At 42.7% G+C, this 23,940-nt stretch overlaps 2 long non-coding RNA genes across 4 annotated transcripts; both read right to left on the reverse strand.

Annotated features, from left to right (window-relative positions):
- Positions 1-727: 727 nt before the first annotated feature.
- Positions 728-6,316, reverse strand: LOC146683389 (uncharacterized). The gene is made up of 3 exons (XR_014917704.1): positions 4,768-6,316; positions 3,710-3,913; positions 728-1,397 (listed from the first exon to the last, which is right to left on the reverse strand). It is a non-coding gene; the product is annotated as an uncharacterized LOC146683389 (long non-coding RNA).
- A 13,250-nt stretch (positions 6,317-19,566) lies between these two features.
- LOC146683390 (uncharacterized) lies at positions 19,567-22,542 on the reverse strand. 3 transcript variants are annotated; one of them, XR_014917641.1, is made up of 5 exons: positions 22,502-22,542; positions 21,765-22,380; positions 21,254-21,406; positions 20,799-20,889; positions 19,567-20,193 (listed from the first exon to the last, which is right to left on the reverse strand). It is a non-coding gene; the product is annotated as an uncharacterized LOC146683390 (long non-coding RNA). The 3 variants fall into 3 exon arrangements; XR_014917642.1 differs by having other exon boundaries at positions 21,765-21,800; positions 22,249-22,536; XR_014917640.1 differs by having other exon boundaries at positions 21,765-22,536.
- Between the last annotated feature and the right edge of the window lie 1,398 nt (positions 22,543-23,940).

Below are 23,940 nucleotides of genomic sequence, written 5' to 3' on the forward strand. Positions count from 1 at the left end.
CAGTTATCCATTAGTGTTTTCGGCACCTGCTTTTGATACGTGTGTTAAAGGTTTACTTGTGCAGAAAAAAAAAACCTTTTCAAAGAATTCATAACATTAGGTTCCCGTCACTCGCTCCCTCTTAAATGCAGAACTGAATTAAAAATCCTTCTCCTTACATACAAAAGTCTGAATGATCAGGCCATATCAAAAGCAGAGCACTATATTATACTAACAAAGTGCCTCACTCCAAGTGCCAGACCACTTGTGGTTCCCAAAAGTACAATGAGAGCCAGCTATCGGGGCCCTCTGCTGCAGAACCAGCTCCCACAGGGTTCACGAGAAAGATGCCCTGTCTACTTTTAAGATCAATCTTTAAACTTTCATTTTTGATATAGTTTACAGTTTCTGCTGGAACAGATGACTCTGAACCATCCCTTAGTTCACTGCCCTCTCTTCACACCTTATGTGAGGTAATATACTGTAACACTATTTTAATGCCATTGCCTTGTGTTACTGCATCCAGTAGTTTGTGTTTTATCTTTTGTAGTTTGTGCCTGTTTACTCTCTTCTCTCCCAGGAGATTCTTCTGGAATCTCCTGGCCTTCTTCCAGAGCATGATTCTGCTGGAGTTGTCTTCTTATTGAAAGAGAGTTACAAGTTGTTGCTCACAGGGGATCACTGATCATTGGGGTCCTCTCTCTAATATGGAAGAATCTCCCTTGACACATGTTGTTTTGAACTAAATTGTATTTAGTAAAATGTAATTCTTTTGTCACTATGTTGTACAGACAAGTTTGATTTTCTAGGTCTGCTGTGCCTCAAATAGATGACCATGAAAAGAAATCCATGACAAGCTTACCACAGCTCAGCGCTAAAGCAGTCAAAACACTGCATCCCTAGTGCGCCAAACAGTCTAAAGCCTGAGATTTAGACACACGGGGCTTACTTTTATATATGGTTACCTCATTAGCTGAAACTTTTGTTTTGTTTAAGAACAAATAACACTATAACGTGAAAGAAAAACCAAGAAAACCTTAATTCGTACCCTTAAAAGGAGCTTAGTTTTCACAATACTAATAATGTCTAGGTTTTTTCTTGCCAATGATTGTTTTGCTCAGACACAGAGGAGCTATTACGTTATCACAGCCATTCTTGTTTGGTCTTATCCTCCTCTAGTGGAGCGATTATCAGGGTGACATCGTGAAGCCCGTCGTCTCGAAACACTCCAGGTCAAAGCAGACTGTCCTCCCCTTGCTCTTCAACCATTGTTAATTCTTCCCTATTTTACACCATTGATCTCCTGCCTCCCGGCCCAAACAGCCAGGTCTTTGTGGAGCTGTTAAGCTGCTCCGCAACTGGACTTTCTGCCTTCGTGTTGCAAGCACAGTATCGATCCAAAGTTCCTGAACTGCCAGCTGGGTAGAAAAATAAATAAATAAAAAAGAAGAAAAGGTGAGGTACTTAGTTCGATGAATGGAACAACCTTAAAGAACACTAGAGCCATTTATTTTTATTGTGTAGTTCTTGGGGACACTGATTGTTTTTCCAATGTGTTCTCAGGTTTGTTCACATGTGAAATATATTTGCATGACAGGATGTGTTCAGTGTTCAGCGTGGGACCTGATAAAATAAATAATTTCTGCTCCTGGTATTGTCTTTAAAAAGTGCTTAAATGAAGGTCTTTTTCTTTGAAGTCTAGTCCTATAGTGATGCGTAATTCAGGTTCAGGCAAAAACCATGAAAATGAAAATGAATAATTTCATTGACTGACTTTGTTTCTTAAAGCCAATATGCAAAGTAAAGAAATGCTAATCTGCTGTGGCTCAAAGAAAATGCTGATGTTCAACAGAAAACTAAGTAAGTGCTTGTACAGTCAGTGCTATTAGCATCATACTACTATATGTTTCTTCCTGACAGTCAACTGTTAAAAGCCATATGGCATCTACAATAAGACTGCCATCAGAGCAAAGCTGCTGACCTCCTGGGGCTAAAAATTAAGAGTCAAAAGCTGCAGTTTCTTTTTGTACTGACTCCTTTAAAAAGCAGTGTGATACCCAATACTATCTTGGCTTCTATCTGCTATCCGGTCTTTAAGTTATGACGTGATGAATCCTGCTTCCGGGCCCAAACTACCCTGCATTTTATAAGGCTTTTGTGTTTTAACATGTTTTAATGCTTTGTATCTTGTTCTATTTAATCTAAAAAAAAAAAACCCTAAAAACTGTCAGTGTTCACTGTTGGCCTCTCTCGGTTTTTATTACCACGACTCATTTTAAAGCTCAGTTTTTAAACCCTTACGATGTAACTACAGCCCAGCCCATGCAGCAGCAGTATATTAATGACTAACCTCGTATTGTGGATGGATTATCTTGGTGGTTCTCTGGACAGACGTTTGGTCCGTTTACAGCACCATGCCATGCGATTGCATTTGTCATCGAGAACCCTGACGTTAACTTTTATCGAGTGGACAATTAGTGTTCATCCTCCAGTTTCACTGTTTATATTTTGCTAACATAACTGTGTCGCTAGCAATCACGTAGCACATCATTATATACCAGCTAGCCCAACTTCAGTAACCCTACAAACGTCGCTGTTTACTTTCCTATCGTCATTTATGTTGGAAGTGATAGCAGAGCTGTATGTTTTAATTTGTTTAATAAATCTCTCAGTCAGAACATGGTATATTATATTTAGATGGAAGCTAGCGAGCTAACTCCCTGCTAATTTATAACTTAGTTAAATGTCATAAATTCTGTTTTCATGGATGCCTGGATGTTACACTTAATTGTTACACCTGGTAGAGAAGCCACACTGATCATTTTATTACAGATGAAAGGATTTAGACAGTTTTTAACTCTGAGTGATGCTGCAGTGATCATTTGAGTTATGGACCTGCAGCAGATTTTGGGCCCAGACACGGCTAATGACATCAGACTTAAAGACCAGATAGCAGACAGCTGATAACTTTGACTCTTCATCCCCTTATCTCACTTGGTCATTCTCTAAAAATCCAGTGCAACTAGGTTTTTTTGTTTTTGCCAACCTAAACCTTAGCAATGTTTGCATGCATATCACTAGTGCAGGGTGTAGTCAGTGGGCTTAAAAGGTGCTGATCAGCCAAAGTAGGCTGTGTAGCACTGCCTTTGCTAAGTTACTATTTAAAGAGCCTCCTTGGGATTTTTATGTATTAAAATATATCCAGTTTACGCTGTGTGTGTGTGTGTGTGTGTGGGGGGGGGGGGGTGTTTAGGTGTAATAAATGTGCTAAATCTATTCAAATTTATTCTGCTTTTTTTTTTCTTTGCAGTTCAAGCACTGGCCATAAATCAATGCCACAGCTGTACTTTCGCAAAAAAAAAAAAAGTTATCAGCTAGGAATTTTTAAAAAGAAGAACAGAAGCTGAGCGAAGTTATAAGAAACTTATAAAAACCGTATAAGAAAAACAGCTGACAAACCTAGTGAGAAATTATAAAATGGCTTGTTACAGTAAACTACCAGAGGATAACAAAAATAACAAGAAAAATACAAAAAATATTAACTGGCATTCTTAACAGCATAACCAAATAACTATTATATCCAAAAAGTTATGTGACTATGAGAATGAATTGGCTCGGTAAATAAGTCATTTGGGTTTTTTTCGTTTGTTTTGTTCTTACTCTGGTCATCTGGATATGACTATTTTCTATTGTTATTGTTGTGTGCACACAATAATATTCCTTTCCCCACCTCACAATGTTTGTTCCCCATCTCTTTCACACAAGTTTAAGTAGTACATCAATGGAGTGGCAGTGGTGCAGACATCAACTCTGCACAGCAGCTTCTTTCAGCTTCAAAGCCAAGCAAGACAGCCAAGCACTTCCAGGTCAGTTACAAGAGGTCCCCTCTCCAGTGTGTCCTGTGGTGTCCTCGCACACAGAAGTATCTTCAGCACTGACAAAGGAGAGACAGCACGGGTCATTCTCATTACCTCATTTGACCTTTCTGTGTAGAGCTGCAGCAATGCCAAAGGCTGCATTATAGCTGGAGCCAGAAGCATAAAATCAGCACCAGTGAATATATTTACCAGAAGTATTGTTTCTAGCTAGCTTACTAGGTAACAGCTAACGCCCATGTTCTATTAACCTGCTCACAGTAGCATCATTACAAGCTCAGTTTAACAGGTTCAGTTAATTGCATTCCATACCAGTTTCTTTTCTTCACATGGCCCTGCCTGGCAAGTATATCACACTTTTTCTGGCCCCATGGATATGTTTAGTAGCCTGAAAAATTAGGAAATTGGGCAGCACAGTGGAGCAGCGGTTAGCACGTTCCCTCATGCCAACAAGGTCCTGGGTTCTTTTTGTGTGGAATTTGCTCTCCCCATGTCTAAGTGGGTTCTCTCTGTATTCTAGCTTCCTCCCACAGTCCAAAGACATACATGTTAGATTAAGTGGTCAGCCTAAATTGCCTGTAGGGGTAAATAAGAGCATGACTTGTTGTCTTTCTCTATGTCAGTTAGCACTTTGACAAATTAGCAAGCTAATTAGTAACTAAAGATTTTTAATTAATGCACTCTTCCCTTTTAGACACACCCCTGCATGCTGCACATATTGGGGAATGGCTGCTGCCATCCTGCAGCAAAATGTGCAGAATATCTGCCAAATTTAAACAGTTTGTCTACATGCTTTTTGTCACGGTCTATGTGGCAGACCGTGGGGATGAGGGGAATGAGGAGCCAAGATGCAGGACTTTGTGATGAAGGCAGTGCGTTTATTTACAGTGTTGTAAATAGTTCAAAGACTAACCCCGTGTTTTCCCCTTGACTTCCGTGTCGTGTCTTCACCCACAAGTTTGTGCTCTGTGCTCTTCCGCTCCTGTGTCCCCGCACCCCGTGCAGCTGCTTTTGTCTTCCCTGTCTTCCTTGGTACTAACACCACTAACGTGGAGTCTCACACAACAATCCCACACCGAGGAGCGCTCAGCCACAGTCTTAAGAAGCTCCCCAACGACGCTTCATTAGCTGCAGGTGTGTGAGTCATCTTCTGCTTCAGGTGTGGCCATCCTCTAGACAGGACACGCCCACCAGGTCTACCTGAAACCAGTACTCAGCCACACTCACAGACACACCCACTTGCCTATACAAACAAGGATGAGGAATAACAAGAACAGCAGCAGTGCAGACAAAACACACATCACAAAATAACAGCAATAATTATAAGAGTAGTCCACACTGCTGACAGACCCTGAATCCCTGGAGCTGGGTCTGTGACAGCTTTAGCGGGCTCTTAGTTCAATGACCTTGTTGCTGTGTAAAATAAAGTGAAGAGGATCTGGTTAAAATTGTGCTTTTTTTTTCTTTTTTTAAGTTTAAGCTTATTAAAGATGTGGCTTGATAAAGGACTTTTTACCTGAAAAGGTTTTGATTGTGATTAGGATAGCAGATGCTGCTGTTGTCAACTCAACCCAGCTGGAATAAACCTTTTCTTTCATTCTAAGTTCTTTCATTCCTGCTGGGTTCACTGTAACAATCATAGTGCTCCCTCATTGGTGCACAGTGTGTGTGTGTGTGTGTGTGTTCACTATTATCAAACCCTATTTTGTCATTTAAATCTGTAACACGATATATTTAGTCACTCCACATGACTAAGAACTGCCTCTTTGTTTCATTCTTGACGCCAACCCAACAAAATGGTGTGTGTATCAAAGCTTGCACTGACATTAGAATCAATATGCAGTACACGTCTGCTGTTAAAAGGGGTATAGTGGTCACTCTCTGGAGGGCAGACTTTGTGCTCTCCGAGTCAGAGACCAGATTAGAATTCCTCACAGATTAATCTTTGACTCATAACAGACTGTAATTAAGTCGAGACAACTTCTAAAGTCCAGAGTAAGGAAAGAAAAAAAAAGTCAGTTTATATCACCCCCGCTTGTGCAGGATACAAGAGGTCAGGCCATAACACGCTGATTAAGGGATGAGTTATTCAAAAGATTTTTTTTCTGAAATGCTCCACAGGACTGATGGTATATGAAGATGAGAAAAATAATCTGCTCTGCATGCTAGCTGCTTTGTGATATATCAGCCTAATATCGTGGGACATTTAACAGGATCGCATTTATGGAAAGATTTTTTGCGCTTAATGTATGTGTTATCATTCAACCATAGGAGGAGTATTGTAAAACTTTTACTGTACTGTGGCATACAGGCAATAGATCCAACCCAACCATCTATCTCCCCATCCTTCCCTCTCTCGCAACTGTTCTCCTACTGCTATCATTACCTCTGCCATTTCCCCCTTTTTACCTATCTGTTAGAGCCCATTAAACAGTTTGTGGAAAGGAGGGGGGGGGGGGGGGGGGGGGCATGGATTTGACACCGAAACAAGCCCTACCTCACTGTACCCAGAACACACACACACCCTCCATTCACATGTACGCATTATCCTAAGCCAAACCATTCGAGGTGTGTAGCGTAAGCCTCTGCACTGCGCCTCATGTTTCATGAAGAGATAAGGGCCACTAAAAATACCCATCGTGTACGGAGAGATAGCCAAGCTTTAGGAGAGGTATCTACAGCGAGCAGCCAGCAAAGCGGTGTCTCCTTTAATTCAATCCACAGACACAGACAGTGTTTTGCAAAGAAACAGAGCTAGAAAAAGAAATATTTGAAACAGGCTTTTTATGGGTGTCTTATTATTATTATTAACACAATATGTTGTCGGATGTATCTCCGTTATTTAAGCAGGTTCATTTAGACAGCTTGATAAAACAGGTGTATTGTTTCTGATTGGGGTTGATTCATGCATTATGTTAAACTTAAAATGAGATTATTACGGATTGACTTGAAACAACGATCACACTTTGATTAAGTTGTTATTATCACATCTTCCTTCACCTAAAGTCAGCTCTCAGGGAAGTCTATCCAGGTAGTGGTGTAAAATATCTTACAAAGCATGGCTCTGTGTAAGACCAGATCTTGATATTAGAGCAGAGAACTGTGTCAACAAGTTTCCCGCTGTTCTGACGCATGTTAGATCCTGTAGCTAAACAGAAGCTGATCCTCTGAGGGAGATCTGTTACCCTCTGCACACACAAGTCAGCAAAGCACAGTGGCTTTGTTTGTACTGCTTTATTTTTGCTTTATGTTAACACATATAGAAAAAATATAGGTTTATGTGCATGTACACATTCATAAGGAACCCTATATTCTGTAATAATAAAGTAGACCTACTTTATGAGTAAATACCTTTGTTTAAGTATTGCAATAATGATACTTCAGTGCACTGAATAGGCTATTTTTGGACTAAACTGACATTGTGTTACGCTGTTAAGTGCCTAATTGTATACGCTTCATATTTTTGAGAGCTGGATACAGTTACCTGGAAACGATTTCTTGCAGCAAGGAAGGGTGACTAGATATTGCCCTTTTCTGCCATTTTAAGTTAACGTGTGAATTCATATTTTGATATCAGTAATAATAAGAATTGGTGTTTAGCTGGTTTTTGCGTGTGTCATGAAAGGCACATCGCTCGCCAAGACCCTGTTGTGTTAGGATCTTAGTTGCACTAAGAACAGACCTGTTTGCAGTACTTTACTAATTATTTACGAACACAAACTGTATGTATGAATCCAGGCCATAAAGCCTTTTACTAAAAACAAAGTTACTAACACATGAATAATAGTAATGACAGTGACAGTAAAGACGTGCTGGTGAAGATAGGGAAAGTGAGGTACTGACCATTTTTCCTGGAGTTGATAACAAATCCACCCATAGTTTAGTTCAGGTATTAAGGCTGGGGGAAATCTGATCAGCTGACAACAATGTCAGCCAAGGTGATGTGATGTGCGCTTGATGATAAACCTGCCATTTATGCCACCAGCAAACCTCCAGCTTCCTTTTTTTTTTTTTTTTTTTTTGGCCTGTCCCGTTTGGCTCTTTTGCCATCAGAATTGTTGTCTAAAGGCAAAGAAAGATGCCCAACGGATTTACTTTACCAAACTGACCATCCCAGCCTTGCCGTAATGGTCCATTTGATTCACCTTTTATTGTTTATTTTATTTTCACTTACTGAATACGGGACAGACTTGACTGGGGGAAAGAAGGGGAGAAAGAAAGAGGGAAAGAGAAACAGCTGAGAAGAGGGACGGGGGAGAAGGGCAAAAGACAAAAACCAACAGAACGGGCAGAGAAAAAAAATGCATATATCAATCACCTGGATCACCTGCTGAGAAAGAAAAAAGAAAGCAAGCAGAAGAGAACAAGAGTAATAGAATAAACAACATCACAATGATATATGGGAATATGACAGTAAATACTAAATGTTAAACATTATTGTGCAGCACATAAGATCAACAGAACACAGTGTGCTTTGAGGTAGGAGCCAAAAAGGGTGTAGTTTGTGGGTGTGATCACCCGTGTGTACACCTGTGAGCATGGACGCGCTTGTTTTTTGTTTTTTTAAAAGGTTCCTTCATGAGAACGTGGAACATAAAATCAGCCTTTATGCGGATGATGTGTTACTTTTTCTCCAAAATTCACAAACCAATATCTCTGGGGTGATTGAATTGATAAACTCTTTTGCAAGAATATCAGATTACTCAATTAACTGGTCAAAATCTACAGTCCTACCGATTAATTGCTCCTTCCATAATTCCTCTTCTACACCACTGCAATCGGGAAATATAAAATATTTAGGTATTAATGTTTCTCCCAAGCTTGCAGATCTAACTAAATTAAACCATATCCCACTTTTAAAGAAGGTAGAAGATGATCTGGCTAGATGGAAATGTCTACCCATATCACTCATGGGAAGGGTTGCCGCTATAAAAATGATGGTCTTACCAAAAATAAATTATTTATTCTCAATGATCCCAACTAAACCGCCACAAGATTGGTTCAGATCTCTAGATTCATGTATGTCCAAATTCCTTTGGAAAAATAAACCCCCACGTATAAGCTTAAAAACACTACAAAAGACCAAGGATAAAGGAGGACTAGAACTGCCTAACTTTCAGCACTACTTCTTAGCCAACAGGCTTCAGTTTATCTCAGGATGGCTAAAACACACCCTCTTAGATAAACCTTGGCTAGATGTAGAACAAGCACTCTGCAATAATCTAGAGATCTCAGACCTACCATTTATCAGCTCAAACATCCAACGACATGAATGCTTTAAAAGCATCAACATCAGCTCTTCTCTGACAGCATGGTGGGAGTTTCTAAAATTGACGGCGTCTTCATTAATCCCATGCAAACGTACACCTATCTGGAACAACCCTGACATATTACAAAACAATAATATGATAAACTTTTCAGATTGGAGTGATAAAGGAATCAAATATTTAGAACATATACTAGAAGGAACAGAATTAATTTCATTTGACGGACTAGTTACACAATATGGGATCAACAAGAAAAGATTTTTAGAATATCAACAAATTAAATCCATAGTAAAAAAGAAATTTAAACCGAGTCAAGTTGAACTACAAACACCACCAAGTGTGGTCCAATTTCTTACTCTTAAACCCCCCAAATTACTATCCAAAATATACAGAATGCTTTCTAAAACAGATGAATCAATATCACTTCCTATTGCAAAATGGGAAGCGGATTTATCAGTTAACTTAGACCTAAACTTCTGGTCTCAGATTTGCTTAAAAACCTTTCATCTAATTAGAAATCCCAGTCTTCAATTAATTCAATACAAAATATTACATAGAGTACACTATACAGGTCATCGGATGTTCAAGATGGGCTTTACGTCTACCAACAACTGCTCACACTGCCAAACCAATTCACCGGACAATTATATCCACGCTCTTTGGTTCTGTCCACCAGTTCAGAAGTTTTGGCGCGAGATATGTGAAGACTTATCGAAGTGTCTGAAATGTAACATTCCAACTTCCCCCTTAGTGTGTTTGTTGGGCAGCTTAGATAATGTCACTTCAGAAAAGAATATCGCCCATATGGTTTTCACTGCCCTATGCATAGCCAAGAAAACAGTCCTCATGAACTGGAAAAATAAAAATAATCTTAATTCTAACCAATATAGAAATTATCTATTAGATTACATTAGTCTTGATACAGCCTCTGCCACCACATCAGATCAATTGCTCTGGGCTCCTTTGATCAGCTCCATCACCTAGTGGGGGTGGGGGGTCATAGTTTGGTCCCGCCTTCACTGTTGTGATTGGTGTGGGGGTAGGGACAGGCTTAGGGCGTCGGGGGGTTCCCCGGAGGCATCTTCCTTGGGGGGCTCAACCCGGGGTAGCGGTCATGTCCGGTTAGGGGCTCTGTTGGCTCTCCGGTGACTGTTTCCTCGCGGCTGCGTGCAGCGGGGCTAGGGGAGGGTCTGTGCTGACGGACGTGGGTTACTGACCTGGTAGCCTGGCTGGCCCTGGGTGGGTCCGGGATGGGCGTGAGGTTCTGGGGGCGCTCCGTCTCTGGGCTGGGACCCGGACTGGGCCTCGGGGGCTTGGGTCCTGGTTGGTGTGTTGCCGGGGTTGTGGGCGGGTGGGTGCATGGGGGCCCAGCCCTGGAGCAGGGTGCCGCCGGTGCGTCGAGCCACCTGGGGGGCTCTTCAACTGGTGGGGGAGATTGTCACATCTTGCAGGAGCTTTCCTCTCCTCAGGAGCTCCCTCTGCAGGAGGGGGAGATACAGGAGAGGTGGAGGAAGATCTCAGCCTGGGTGTTTATTGTCTTATGTAGTCTGGAAGATGAGTGGATGGTGGGGTGGGTGCAGTTTTCTCTGTGGTGGGGTTGGGTGGACTGTCCCGGGCTCTGTGGGGCCGGGCGGCGCTGCTGCACTGGGCCCGGTCTGGATGGGCCTGGGCCCCCTTTCCCTGGCGGGTCGCGGAGTATGGGGGTGCCTACTGGGGTCAGCGGGGGAGCTGGCCCCAGGGAGGGGTCACTTGCCCCTCCCTTCCTTCCCTCCCCATCTCCAGCTGCCTCCCTCTTCCCGCTCCACCACAACCACCCACACATGCAGGGCCTTGGAGTAGGGGTATGTCACCAGGGTGCAGAGGAGGCTACCCCCCCTCTGTCCCCTTCTGGCTGCCTCTGCCTCAATTTTATCCCACAACTTAGACATTCACATTACTCACACTCTCATTACACATACATATAGGATCTTGGGGGTGGGCACGATACACGGAGTCCAAAGTACCATCAGGGTGTACACCCCACCCCTGGCATCGTTGCCCACCTCTCAATTTTAAATACACGTAGACATTGAGGGCTAGCAGGAGGGACCATGCGGTTACCTGCTGCTCTCTGGCAGGTAGCTCCATGCCCTCCTGGGTTTTAAATGCACCTTAGAACACACATGCATCAACATTACAATGAGCGGGTGGAGGGAGGTTTGGAGTCTTCTCTCACCCCCGTTCTCTGCGACCTGCTGGAGCAGGGGGGCTAGGAGGAGGAGTTGGCCGTCCGACTGCGGTCTGGAGTGTGGAGCCTTCCTGCTGCTGCGGAGTCGGGGCGGTCTGCCTCCCCCCACCGCAGGGAAAAGGGAAACACCACCTGGGTCTGGGTGCAGTTCCCCCCTCCAGGGGCGAGGGCACCTAGACCCGGTTTGTAGAGTATGCTTGGGGAGTGTGATCGTGTGTACAACGTCTCTTTATGTCTGTCTCCACGTTGGTTGAGTGTGGAGTAAGTGCATATGAGAGCATGAGGGTGGGAATGGATGTTTGTATCTGTGTGTGCCTGTATGTCTGTGTCTATATGTCAGGTTGGGTATCAGGCGCCACCTCTCTGGGGACATCTCAGGCCCTCCAAGGTTTGGAGGCCTATCTCCCCCTACCACCAGTTCCCCTGCCAGTGGCGGACCCCCTCAGACATCGGTGCGTTGGTGGTTCTTTGTGTCCGGGGATGGGCGTCCAGGTACACACCGGCTCACTCCTTGGCGGCCGCTTATCGGGGCCTGGAGCCTGGGGCTCGCTCGGGCCACTTCGGAGGTGGGGTGCCCCCGGCCTCTCGGCCTGGGGCTCGGTCACTCAGGCGCAGCTGGCTGCCGGCGGAGCTCACGGGCGCGTCACTGCAACTCCCCCTGGCTTCTGCTCCGCAGCTGCTGAGTGAGCCCTCATCTGGGACTCTCCTCAGCTCTTTCCGGGACAGTGGCGCAGCTGCCCCTCTGTTGGTCTTCCTTGGTCTCTTGTGTTCTGGGGGCCTCTGGATGTCTGGAGTTTTGATCTCCTCCACACCTGCTTCATGCCCTGGAGGACGGGGCTGTGGCCCCCCCACACCCTCTAGCAGATTATTACAAACCTCCAGCTTCCTACTGTTTAAATTTTGCTGGTCTCTGAAATAGAACTGTTATCGCTCAGCCGCTGAGCCTGTCAATGTGAGTCCAAAAGAGCACAGAGGTTCAAGAAAACCTTTGCTCATGAAGAGAAGACTCGGGCGCTAGCTGAAAAACCTGCATTATGTTACACACCAGGATCATTTTAAACAGCTACGTTCTCACAACTGGAAACCTGGAGAGCACAATTCATGTCCTATTTTTTGAGTTTCATGCTTTACCGTTTGTTTTGCTGTGTTTCCGCTTGGTTCAGTTTAATTTGAGCTAGATTTAATCATCTAAAACTGCAGGGTTAGTTTAAAGAAAAGGCCATGGTTTCGTTTAAAATAAAAAAACATTAACATTGAATGTTAAAAAAGCATTAAGAGTACCCAGGCATGCAACAGTCTGCCATGACCCACTTACCGTTTGGCACCAATGCCAAAAGGCACACTGACACTGTGGATTTCAGAATCAGAATCAGAATCAGAATACTTTATTGATCCCTGGGGGAAATTATTTTTTGTTACAGTGCTCCATTTTAAACCAACATTAAGACAAGACAGACAATACACTAACTAAGAATAGTACAATATATACATATATATACATACATACATACATACATAAGTCACTCATAAATAAATAGTTGGAAAAGAAACATGTGTAGTTGTAGCAGCAAACAGTGTGTTAAGTGGATGCGTTGTACAGGGAGATGGCCACAGGCAGGAATGATTTCCTGTGTCGTTCAGTGGTGCTTTTCGGTAATCTCAGTCTCTCACTGAACGAGCTCCTGTGACTGACCAACATGTCATGGAGTGGGTGGGAGGTGTTATCCAACATTGTCTTTATCTTGGACAGCATCCGCCTCTCCGACACCACCTTGAGGGAGTCCAGCTCCATCCCCACAACATTGCTGGCCTTACGGATTAGTTTATTAAGTCTGTTGGCATCTGCGACCCTCAGCCTGCTCCCCCAGCATGCAACAGCATAGAGGATCGCACTGGCCACAACAGACTCATAGAAAATCCTCAGCATTTTCTGGCAGATGTTGAAGGACCTCAGTCGCCTCAAAAAATAGAGACGACTCTGGCCCTTCCTGTAAAGTGCTGTGGTGTTTTTAGCCCAGTCCAGTTTATTGTCAATGTGTACTCCAAGGTATTTATAGTCCTCCACAATGTCAACACTGACCCCCTGAATTGAAACAGGGGTCAAGTGTTTCCTGGTCTTCCTGAAGTCCACGATCAGTTCCTTGGTCTTTGCCACGTTGAGCTGCAGATGATTCTGCTCACACCACGTGACAAAGGAGTCGACCACAGCCCGGTACTCTGTCTCATCATCCCTGCTGATGCATCCAACCACCGCAGAGTCATCAGAAAACTTCTGAAGATGGCATGTCTCTGTGCAGTGGCTGAAGTCTGTGGTGTAGAGGGTGAAGAGGAAGGGGGAGAGGACAGTCCCCTGTGGTGCCCCTGTGTTGCTGATCACCTTGTCAGACACACACTGTGGGAGACGTACATATTGTGGTCTTCCTGTCAGGTAATCAACAATCCAGGACACCAGAGAAGCATCCACCTGCATCGCTGCTAACTTATCACCCAGGAGGGTCGGCCTGATGGTGTTGAAAGCACTGGAAAAGTCAAAAAACATGACCCTCACAGTGCTCGCCGGCTGGTCCAGATGGGTGTAGACACGATTGAGCAGGTAGATGATGGCGTCCTCAGTTCCGAGACGAGGCTGATAAGCGAACTGAAGGGGATCCAGGTGTGGTCTTACTATGGGTCGCAGCTGGTCCAGGATGAGCCTTTCCAGGGTCTTCATGATGTGGGAGGTCAATGCCACGGGCCTGTAATCCTGGGGGCCACTGGGACGTGGCGTCTTTGGTACAGGGACGAGGCATGATGTCTTCCACATCACCGGGACCCTCTGCAGACTCAGACTCAGCATAAACAGTTTATGAAAGACTCCACACAGCTGGGGGGCACAGGTCTTGAGGACAAGGGGACTCACTCCGTCTGGTCCAGCAGACTTGCCTGAGTGAAGTCTCCTCATTTGCATCTCAACCTGGTATTGAGTGAAGGTGATGGGTGGGGGAGGGGTGTCAGGAATCTCACAGGAGGCAACAGCGCCATGTGAAGAGAGAGGCTGGCACAGTGGTGTGGCTCTGGATTCCAGGCTGACTACAGGTGAGGTTGTGGGGGTGGGAGCAGACACTGTGGTGTCGAATCTATTGAAAAACAGATTCAACTCATTGGCTCTATTCTCACCTCCCTCAGTTCCCCTGCTGTTGGTTGGCCTGAATCCAGTGATGGTCTTCATGCCCCTCCACATCTCTCTCATGCTGTTCTGCTGGAGTTTCCACTCCAGCTTCCTCCTGTAATTGTCCTTAGCCTCTCTGATCTTGTCCTTTAGTAACACCTGGATCTTCCTCACCTCCTCTTTGTTGCCCCCTCTGAAAGCCCTCTTCTTGTTGTTGAGGAGGGCTTTGATGTCCTTAGTCACCCACGGCTTGTTATTTGGGTAACAATTTCACAGAATTTGACAGAAGTAGCCCGTTGCGATATCTGCAGTCAGTCCTGCAGTGATTCCACATCAGCAGCATGTGGAATTTAATATTAAGTAATTTAATTCCAATCCTGCTTTATATGTTAGACTAAAATAAAAATAAATACACATATTTCTTCGAATAAACATTTACATTTTCAGTTATTAAAAGACTCTATTCTTTCTCCTACACCTGAACACATTTTAGGGAGAGAAATGTCTCCTTTTTCTAAGCCCTGCAAGACATACTGATTTGCTCTAGGTGAATCAAGAAACTTCCTAACAAGTTTTTCGCCCTCTTATGTGTGCAAATTCAATCCTACATTAAAAACTCCTGAGATGGGCTTGACCCTTTGAAATATCAGCAGCAATCAATTATTCAGTGTCAAACTTTGAGTGCTGATTTAGGAGAGGGATTTTGACTTGGCAAAACATTTCCTCCTCTCAGCAAAAAACTGTCAAAGTTCTAGTTTTCGTGATGTCAAGAACTAGTAAAGACAAAAGTTGACTAAGTTGGAGGTTGTAGCACCACTTTGGAATATTCGATAAACTTTTTGTATTCTTCCTTATCCCCTCCTACCTCCAGCTCCTCTTTTACTTCAGTTTTTATCTTCAACGTCCACATTTTCTTCATCTTCCTCCTTTACTCCTACTGCTTTTTCCCCTTCGACCTATTTTCTTCCATGTACAACCCCTCCTCTGCCCTTTCTGCTTCTCCTTTTGTTCTAAATATTTTTCAAATTTCCCCCCACTCCTTCTTCTCCACCTTCTCTTCAAATTCAGAGCTTTTTTTCTAATGTCCTCATATTCCACTTTACACCTCCTCTTTTTCCAACACGCTCACAACTTCTTCCATTTCCATTTCACCTTCCACATCCTTATTTTCACTTCAATTTCATCCACCATCCACTCCTCCATTTCCATTCCCACTTTTTGTGCTTTTTAATTTTTAATTTCCACCAGTTTTTTCTTCTTCTTCTTCCTCTGCTTCCATTACTTTTTTCTTTTGCAGAATTTTATCTTTCAGTTTTATTTTTCACATCTTCTTCTTTCAGGACAACTTTTAGTTCTCATTCATCCTCCACTTCTGCTGCTTTCTTATTTCCTCTCCCTTATGCACTTCTAATTCCAAGACTTCCTCTACTTTTTCCCAGCTTGACTACCACTTTCAACTGTCATTTTCACAGTTAAACTTTCCTTCTTCTTTTTTTATTAACTTTTTCTGCCTCTTCCTCTCCATCATCTTCCAGTTTCACACATTTTTCTTCTGTATTTACTTTCCTGTTTGCCCATTTCCTCTTTCATTTTCTTTCTTTGACCCTCAATTATTATCATTCTCATGTGTATAAAGGTATTTATTGTATTATGGTCTGTTATACTGAAATCCTGAAATTAAGGCTCTCCTTAAGGAGAAGAAGAGAGTGTTTAGATCTGGAGACAAACAGGAGCTGAGAGCTGTTCAGAAGAAGCTGAAATGGAAGATAAGGCATGAAAGGAAAACTACAGGAGGAAGATTCAGTTTCAGTTTTCAGTTTTATTTGTCACATGCAAGTTAGCACAGGGTCAACATTGCAATGAAATGTGTTTGACGAGCAGCAGTCACTCAGCATCATGATACAGTAGGAGAAAATATAATAAAATAAAATAAAATAATAAAGAAAATAGAAAAATAGTAAGGAGCAAAATATTAGAGAGACATGGTAAAAGAGAAAAGATGACTAAATATATATGTATCTATAAATATAAATATATGTACACTAGTGATTAAATAAGAGCTGTATAGTCGATGAAGAGCATCCTTGCATATGCATTCCCTTTCTCCAGGTGAGTGAGGGTGGTGTGCGTTGCCACGGCGATGGCATCCTCTGTGGCTCTGTTTGTCCGATAGGCAAACTGAAGAGGGTCCAGTGTGTCAGGGAGGGAGGAGCAGATATGACCTTTGACCAGCCGCTCCAGGCACTTCATGCTGACGGATGTCAGTGCAACAGGACGGTAGTCATTCAGACAGGAGACCACTGATTTTTTGGGAACGGGAATGATGGTGGATGCTTTGAGGGACGTGGGGACCACTGACTGCCTCAGGGAGAGGTTGAAGATGTTGGTGAACACCTCTGCCAGCTCGTCTGCACACACTCTGAGTAGCCGGCCTGGGATGCCGTCTGGTCCTGGGGCTTTGTGAGGATTTACCTTTTTAAAAGTCCATCTCACAGCTTCTGTTTTCAGAGTTAGAGTTGCAGCCTCACTGTCCTCCTGAGGGTAGAGGATCTGTTCTCTGTTGTCTGCGTCAAAACGAGCATAGAAGTTGTTAAGCTCGTCTGCAAGAGATGCAGTGGGCTGAACACTGACTGTGTTGACCTTCTTGTAGTCAGTGATGCAGCGCAGTCCATTCCACATCGCCTGGTGTCAAAGCCGTGGTAGCTGGACTCCATTTTGTCCCTGTAGTCCTTTCTGGCCTTTTTTATGGACTTTCGGAGGTCGTACCTGGCTGCTTTATATGCATCAGCATCCCCGGAGTTAAAGGCAGAGGTCCGCACTTTTAGCTTGGCGCGAACGTCTTTATTTACCCAGGGTTTCTGATTTGGATATATGCGGACAGTGGTTTTTGTGATGGTGTCATCCATGCACTTTCCAATATATCCAATGACAGAGTCTGTGAGTTCATTGATTTTGCCATCAGCTGCATCCACAAATATCTGCCAGCCAGTTGTGTCAAAGCAGTCCTGCAGGACCTCCTCAGCCTCACTGTCTCATTTGTAAATAACCCTGGAAGCTGGTTTTTCATGTTTCAGTCTTTGTCTGTATGCAGCAGCAGCAGTATGGAACAATGGTCTGCCTTACCAAAAGCTGGGTGGGGGGAGGGGTTTGTAGCACTCTTTGAATGGAGTGTAACAGTGGTCCAATGTTTGATCACCTCTTGTGGGGAAGGAGATGTGCTGATAGTCAGTGTTGGGGAGTAACGGAATACATGTACCGCCGTTACGTATTTAAAATACAAAATATGAGTAACTGTATTCCGTTACAGTTACCGTTTAAAAAGGTGGTATTCAGAATACAGTTACTTTGTTGAAATAAATGGATTACACTGCGGTACTTTCCTGTTTCATATTGTCGCGGGTCAGGACTGTTTGGGTTTTGTTTGACAGCTACGTTCTTTTGTTCCAGGCGGCAGCGTTACGGTTGCCATGGTTACAGGGCGACGCTCTCTCTCTCTCTGCGACTGTGTGTTTCCTGGGTGAGAGAGCGCATTTCGTTGTTGTTGTTGTTGTGCTAAGCTAACAGGCAGAATGCTACAAGCATAGCTCTAAAGAATGTAGCATCATAGGCAGTGTAGTCCGTGCTGCAGGGAGAATGGACTGCCATACACGTTATATGTCTGTGAGCGCGAGGAGGGAGAAAAAGGGGAGTGGAAAGGTACGAGTTGTCATCGAGCAAAAACGGGAGCTGGAAGCATGTAAATATAATAATAACCACTGCAGCCAAGAAGAGAGCGTGACGAGCCCAGTTGTAAGTAAGACTCGACTGTACGCTGTGTTCGTGTTTTCCTCTGAAAACAATAAGTTCCGTTGGAGCAGCCTTTCAACGCCTCTCTCTGTCTCTCGCAAGAAAAGTTGACCCACACAACAAAGTAAAGCTATTTGTCGGCTACGAGCCGACAGGGACCCCGCCGTATTAGTCAGAGGTCCCTTTACTACAGTTCGGAGTCGCGGACTTTCAGTAATAGTAATAAATCACACAGCAATAGCACATTCACGCTGTTGTAAAAAGCATGATAATATATTAAGTAATCCAAAGTATTCAGAATACATTACTGTCATTGAGTAACGGAATACGTTACAGAATACATTTTGGGGCGTGCATTCTGTATTCTGTAATGGAATACATTTTAAAAGTAACCTTCCCAACACTGCTGATAGTACACTGAAAAAAATATGTTGTTGGATTTACTTAATTCAATGGTGGACATTTGTTGCACACAGATGTTTTGCTTTGGCAGCAACTTAAACAATTGAGTTAAATTAACACAATTTATTCATGTTCAATAAACCTGTGCAATTTGTGTTGATAAAATGTGACTTAAACATGTTTTGATGAAGTAATTTGAGCTCTTGGAATATTTTAATCCTTCACAATTTTCTCACGTTATCCCAACACGATTCAATAACTTTTACCCAATACTACTTGGTCACTTAAATACTACATGTTATCTTCAAATTACATTTTGCTATTATATTCTAGTATCAAATACACAATTTTCAAATGGAGGCCTTATAACAGATTGTATTGTTCTCTTCCAAGATGGTTGCTGGCATCCACCAGTAACCTTTCAAAACAACATGTCTAATTTCACTGCAGTAGGTAAAGAATTAAACTGACATTACTCCTCTACTGAATCTATATAAATCAACAGTTAAATAATGTCAGTTCTTCCGTGTTCTCTGGAATCAATCGCAGCAAAGAAATTAGACTGTTTCTTTTGAAAAATGTTGGGAAAGAACAATACAAAACATTCTATTTAAGGCCTCTGACATCAAGATTCAGTTAAACAACAATTATAACTAAACAATTTGAGGTAATGTTAGTTTCCATTAACATTAAATTAGGTTACTGAATTGGCAAACACCTTCCTATTAACACTACCCATTTTACCCCAATAACTAAAGAAATTAGCACTTGCAGGTCAAAAACTTTATTCAAGAGACGCAAAAATAACATTGATACAGTGACTGTCAAAAATTACAGCACTGATCATACTGTGACATCTTGGTTCAAAACAGCACACTTAGAAATATTCAACGTTCTTTACTTCAACTGAATGAAACTGAAAATACCATTTCACACGACCCATATGGGATATTTAGACTGTATAACTGTTCACGCTACATCTCTTCACTAGTAAAAGAAAGAAAAAATACAAAGAGAAATTTAAAAATGCTGCCAAACAGACAAACAGAACTTGTACAGAGCAAAAGGAAAAACAAACAACAACAAAAAACAGCTCGTCCTCATGGCAGTTGCAGAGTATATAAAAATGAACCCTGCGATCCGTTCCTGGAATTGAGCTTCAAAAATGCAGCAGAACAAGTGTGAGATTTAAATGTCCTCTCACCTAGAGCTGGTCACCTCACATGCATAACAGTGAGCTTCGTTGCAGGAGCAGTTTTGTCTTAGTTGTGAGCTTTTCTTGAGAGCTGAGTTGCATCCAACTCCATTGAATCACCTCAAAAGTGTAGCAGAGTTGTGATGGGTAACTCATGTTGAAGGAATAAAAAAGGTCCAAACAGCATGGCTACTGCAAAGGTCACGTTATCCAGATCTTGAAGAACAACATCAGAAAAGTCATTGCCTGGCGCATCTCTGGAGACAGATGTTCATTGTGGTTTTCTCAATCTGTGCAGTGGCCTCAGTCAAGTCCTGGTTAAACACAAAACATTTCTTTAAGATTCCTTTTTAAACTCATCTCTTTTGAATCTACCAGTTCTAATGTTAGAGTAATTTAAACCAATGCAAGCAACATAGTAAATAGCTATAGCCAAAGAGTGGCCTGCCATGCTGCCATTCATGGTCTAACAGAGTTTCTAAGAGAGGGTGAAAAACATAATAATTTCAAATGCTTTACATTAGTTTTTGTTAGAAAGACACTGGCCCATCAGAAATCCAGGCTATGTCACTCAGAAGATGTTAGAATTTAGACTTTCAGCCCCACAATTTGGTTAGCTGTTGGTCAGTTGGTCTTTTTTTTTTTTTTTTTTCAAACAAAAGCTAATGTAAATACTGGTGGGATTTTCCTTTGTTCATTAGAATGACAAATTTAAAGTTTTTTCACACTGATGTGACCCCTAATACAGGGGTGGGGATGGGGCCTCAAGGGCCGGCGGCCGAGTTCACTACCAGGCCTCATGTGAACTTCAAATTATTAAAGAGGACTACTGGTCCTAACCAGTCCAATGAGGATCAAGTGGATAACTAAATGCATTTTTAAAGGTTGCAAATCCACAATCTACTCATAAAACACTCACCATGAACTCCTGCACCAAGATGTTGCAATTGTCTTTCACACAGATGCGGAGCACTTTGATGAGGGACTCCGAGCATTAATGTCATCCTTGACTATTATAACAAAGAAAACAGAGATTTGTGAACTTTTCAGTAGCACAGAAGAAAATGATCCCAGACAAAAACTCTTGACTTTTTAAACCAGTCAACATGCAACACCAGCATCTACAAAGCAATATCAAAAGTTCCTGTTTGACATCAACTTTATGGATATATAGTTTCCAGAACATTTATTTTTTAAAAAAGATAAATTTTTCTCAGTGGGCCAGTAAATGCATGACGAAAATTATGGCATCCTTTTAGTGGAATCATTACTCACAGGTAATAGTTGACTGTTTCAATGGATGTAGCATAAAAATTTTACTGACCGAATGCAATACATATACACTTTGTAGTTAAAGAATTTTAAAGTTCTTACTGTCATAATGGCAGCTACATCCTTTAGCTTTGTGCCCTGTTCCCCCGATCACTTTGCAAACACTTTCAGCAGACTGTCAGAGAGAAACTCAGCTCCGTCAGAAACCTTGACTGTAAAGGCATGGTTGGGATGCACTGGAATGCTGCATTTTATCTGAAATGACATAAAATTATTTTGAAATAACAGCAGGCACTGTGCTTGGTTAATCAGTAATGTTTTGTTGAATAAAAACTGTGTTTCCAGATCTTATGGGATTAAAAAAAATCCAAAGATGTTTGTTTCTGATTTGCAACCCAACAACCCACAAGTTACAACCTCATTTCAGTTCAAGTGTGCATTAATGCGAGTCCAGTAATCACCTTTCTGGCAATACATACAGGTATAAGATAAACCTATGGCAGATTTTGGATTTCTCAGTTGTATTAATAGGGTCAGTATGCATGCACCTAATAATTATAAAAAACCCATTATAATTAAGTTACAGAAACGAAAATAGAATATACTTTCTTACCATAACACCTTGAACCCACAATCCATCAGCTGACTCCTGGTGAAATGCAGAATAGAGGTCATCTCTCAATGTGCAGCAAAAAAAACAAAAACAAAAACAAAAGGACAGCAGGTGAGGCCAGGAGGGGTAGGGATGTAAGCTAGCATAATGCCGCTGATGATATTAGCTAAAGCTGTTCAATGTCCAAAATCTCACTAACACCATGGTGCAGTAAATACACAATGTAACTGAAGAGTCAGTTGGCAAATCTATTCACACAGAAAACCAAATTATGTTATGAGTGCCTCGTAATTAGGTTTAATGTGATATTACGGCTCTTGTGCCAAAGACAAATTCAAATGAAAAAGCGCCAATTCTTTGACAACAGATAAAACAGCAAATAAGCTAACGGCTCTTTTTTAGCATGTTACATGGCGACACTCTAGACGTTTAACTACATTTGGCTGAAATATGGTAAATATTAATTCAAAAAATCAAGACATACCAAAAACGTAGAGTTGGCTGCTCGACTTGACTGAGATGGATGCCTTTTTTAAACCACGATCCAAAGCCCGCGAGATGAAATCACGCGTGGTTTCACGAGATTTAACGTTGCTATCTTATTGACTTACTTCACCTGAACATGATATGAACAATTTAATACACCCTTTCTGCATATCATGTAGTTTTTACACTATATAGTTACATTTAACTTTAAAACATGAGGCAATTGTGTTAAATACATGCAAGATGCTTACATAAATCCAAGAGATGGCCAGTCCCTTTTTTTCAGTGTATTTGGGGAGAACCTTCTTCATGTTGGCTCTGATGGAGGAGCAGCTGCAACAGGACAACATCAGAGGGGTTTGGAACAGCCTGAAGACAATCTAAGGACAAAAACCAACCCCCCAGGCTGCAGGAGACTTGGGGTGGGTGAATGACCTAAATAAATATTTTAATAGGTTTGATCAAACACCCACCCCTCCCACAGCATCGTCCCCCCTGCTGCAATCTCCTTCATCTTCAGGGACTGCCTGTCCTTCATCTCAGGACTTCACACCTCTCAGCTTCACACCTCACAGCTCCCGGTCATTACACCCACCCCCGGCTTCTGTGGACTCCAACATACACACTACTCCCCCAAAATCCACTCTTTCTATCTCAGCACTTCAAGTGAGGAACAAGCTTGGCAAGATCAAGGTGAGGAAGGCTCCTGAGATGCTGCGCAGATGAACTGTGTGGCATACTAGGTTATTTGTTCAACCTGAGCCTGTCACTGGGGAAAGTACCACAGCTGTGGAAGACCTCCAAAGACCTCCCATCCCAAGGACCTCAGCAGCTACAGGCTGGTAGCCCTGACATCGTATCTGATGAAGACCCTCGAAAGGTTGGTTCTAAACCATCTGCGCCCCCTGGTGAGGTCTTCATTGGATCCGCTGCAGTTTGCTTACCAGCCTGGCATTGGGGTGGAGGACGCCATCATCTACCTCCTGCACCGAGCTCTGACTCACCTGGAGAAGCCTGGAAGCACTGTGAGGATCATGTTCTCTAACTGAAGAGCAAACACTTACAACTAGATTTGAGATAATGACATCCTGTGATGCCTTCCTTTCACTCATCGCCTTTCCTATTCTGCCTATAAAAGTGCCCGCTGCACTCCAGTTGCAGTTGGCACAAACAAGACCGACATGAGTTTGACTCAAAGAAGGTCAAGTCTGCCTCAGAAGCCACCCATTTCCTTCATCTCTTTTACAGACGTCCACAATTTGATGGAAAGTAGATGTCAAGTCATCACTTGCTCTTCATCTTAGCCGGGATATGGATTGGAAAAGATTACTGCGGATACACTCACCCAGCCTGCCCCACCGGTCCAGCATTTCATCTCTCAGCATGATTAAATGGGAGACATTCGCACCCGATTTGTTAATTCATCAAAGCGGGGTACCTTGTGGGATATAGAGGTTGTATTAATCACATTTTGGGCAAATTCATGTTGGCTTGCATAAAGCTCAAACAGGCATGCATTACAGATTAGTCTTCTGGTGAAGGTGCCTCACCGGAGATTCATCGCATTAATATATTACCCCAGTCACAAGGTCTGAAGTTAGGAAGAATGAAAGACAGTAAGACAGAGACTGGGTGTCTTTTGGTGTTGACAGCAAGCTTTACAGTGAATAAAAATGATTAACTTAAAATA

The sequence above is a fragment of the Copadichromis virginalis genome, linkage group LG22, assembly GCF_057382275.1.
Source record: "Copadichromis virginalis isolate Kocher_CV1m ecotype Utaka linkage group LG22, C_Virginalis_male_GT1.1, whole genome shotgun sequence".
NCBI lineage: Eukaryota > Metazoa > Chordata > Actinopteri > Cichliformes > Cichlidae > Copadichromis > Copadichromis virginalis.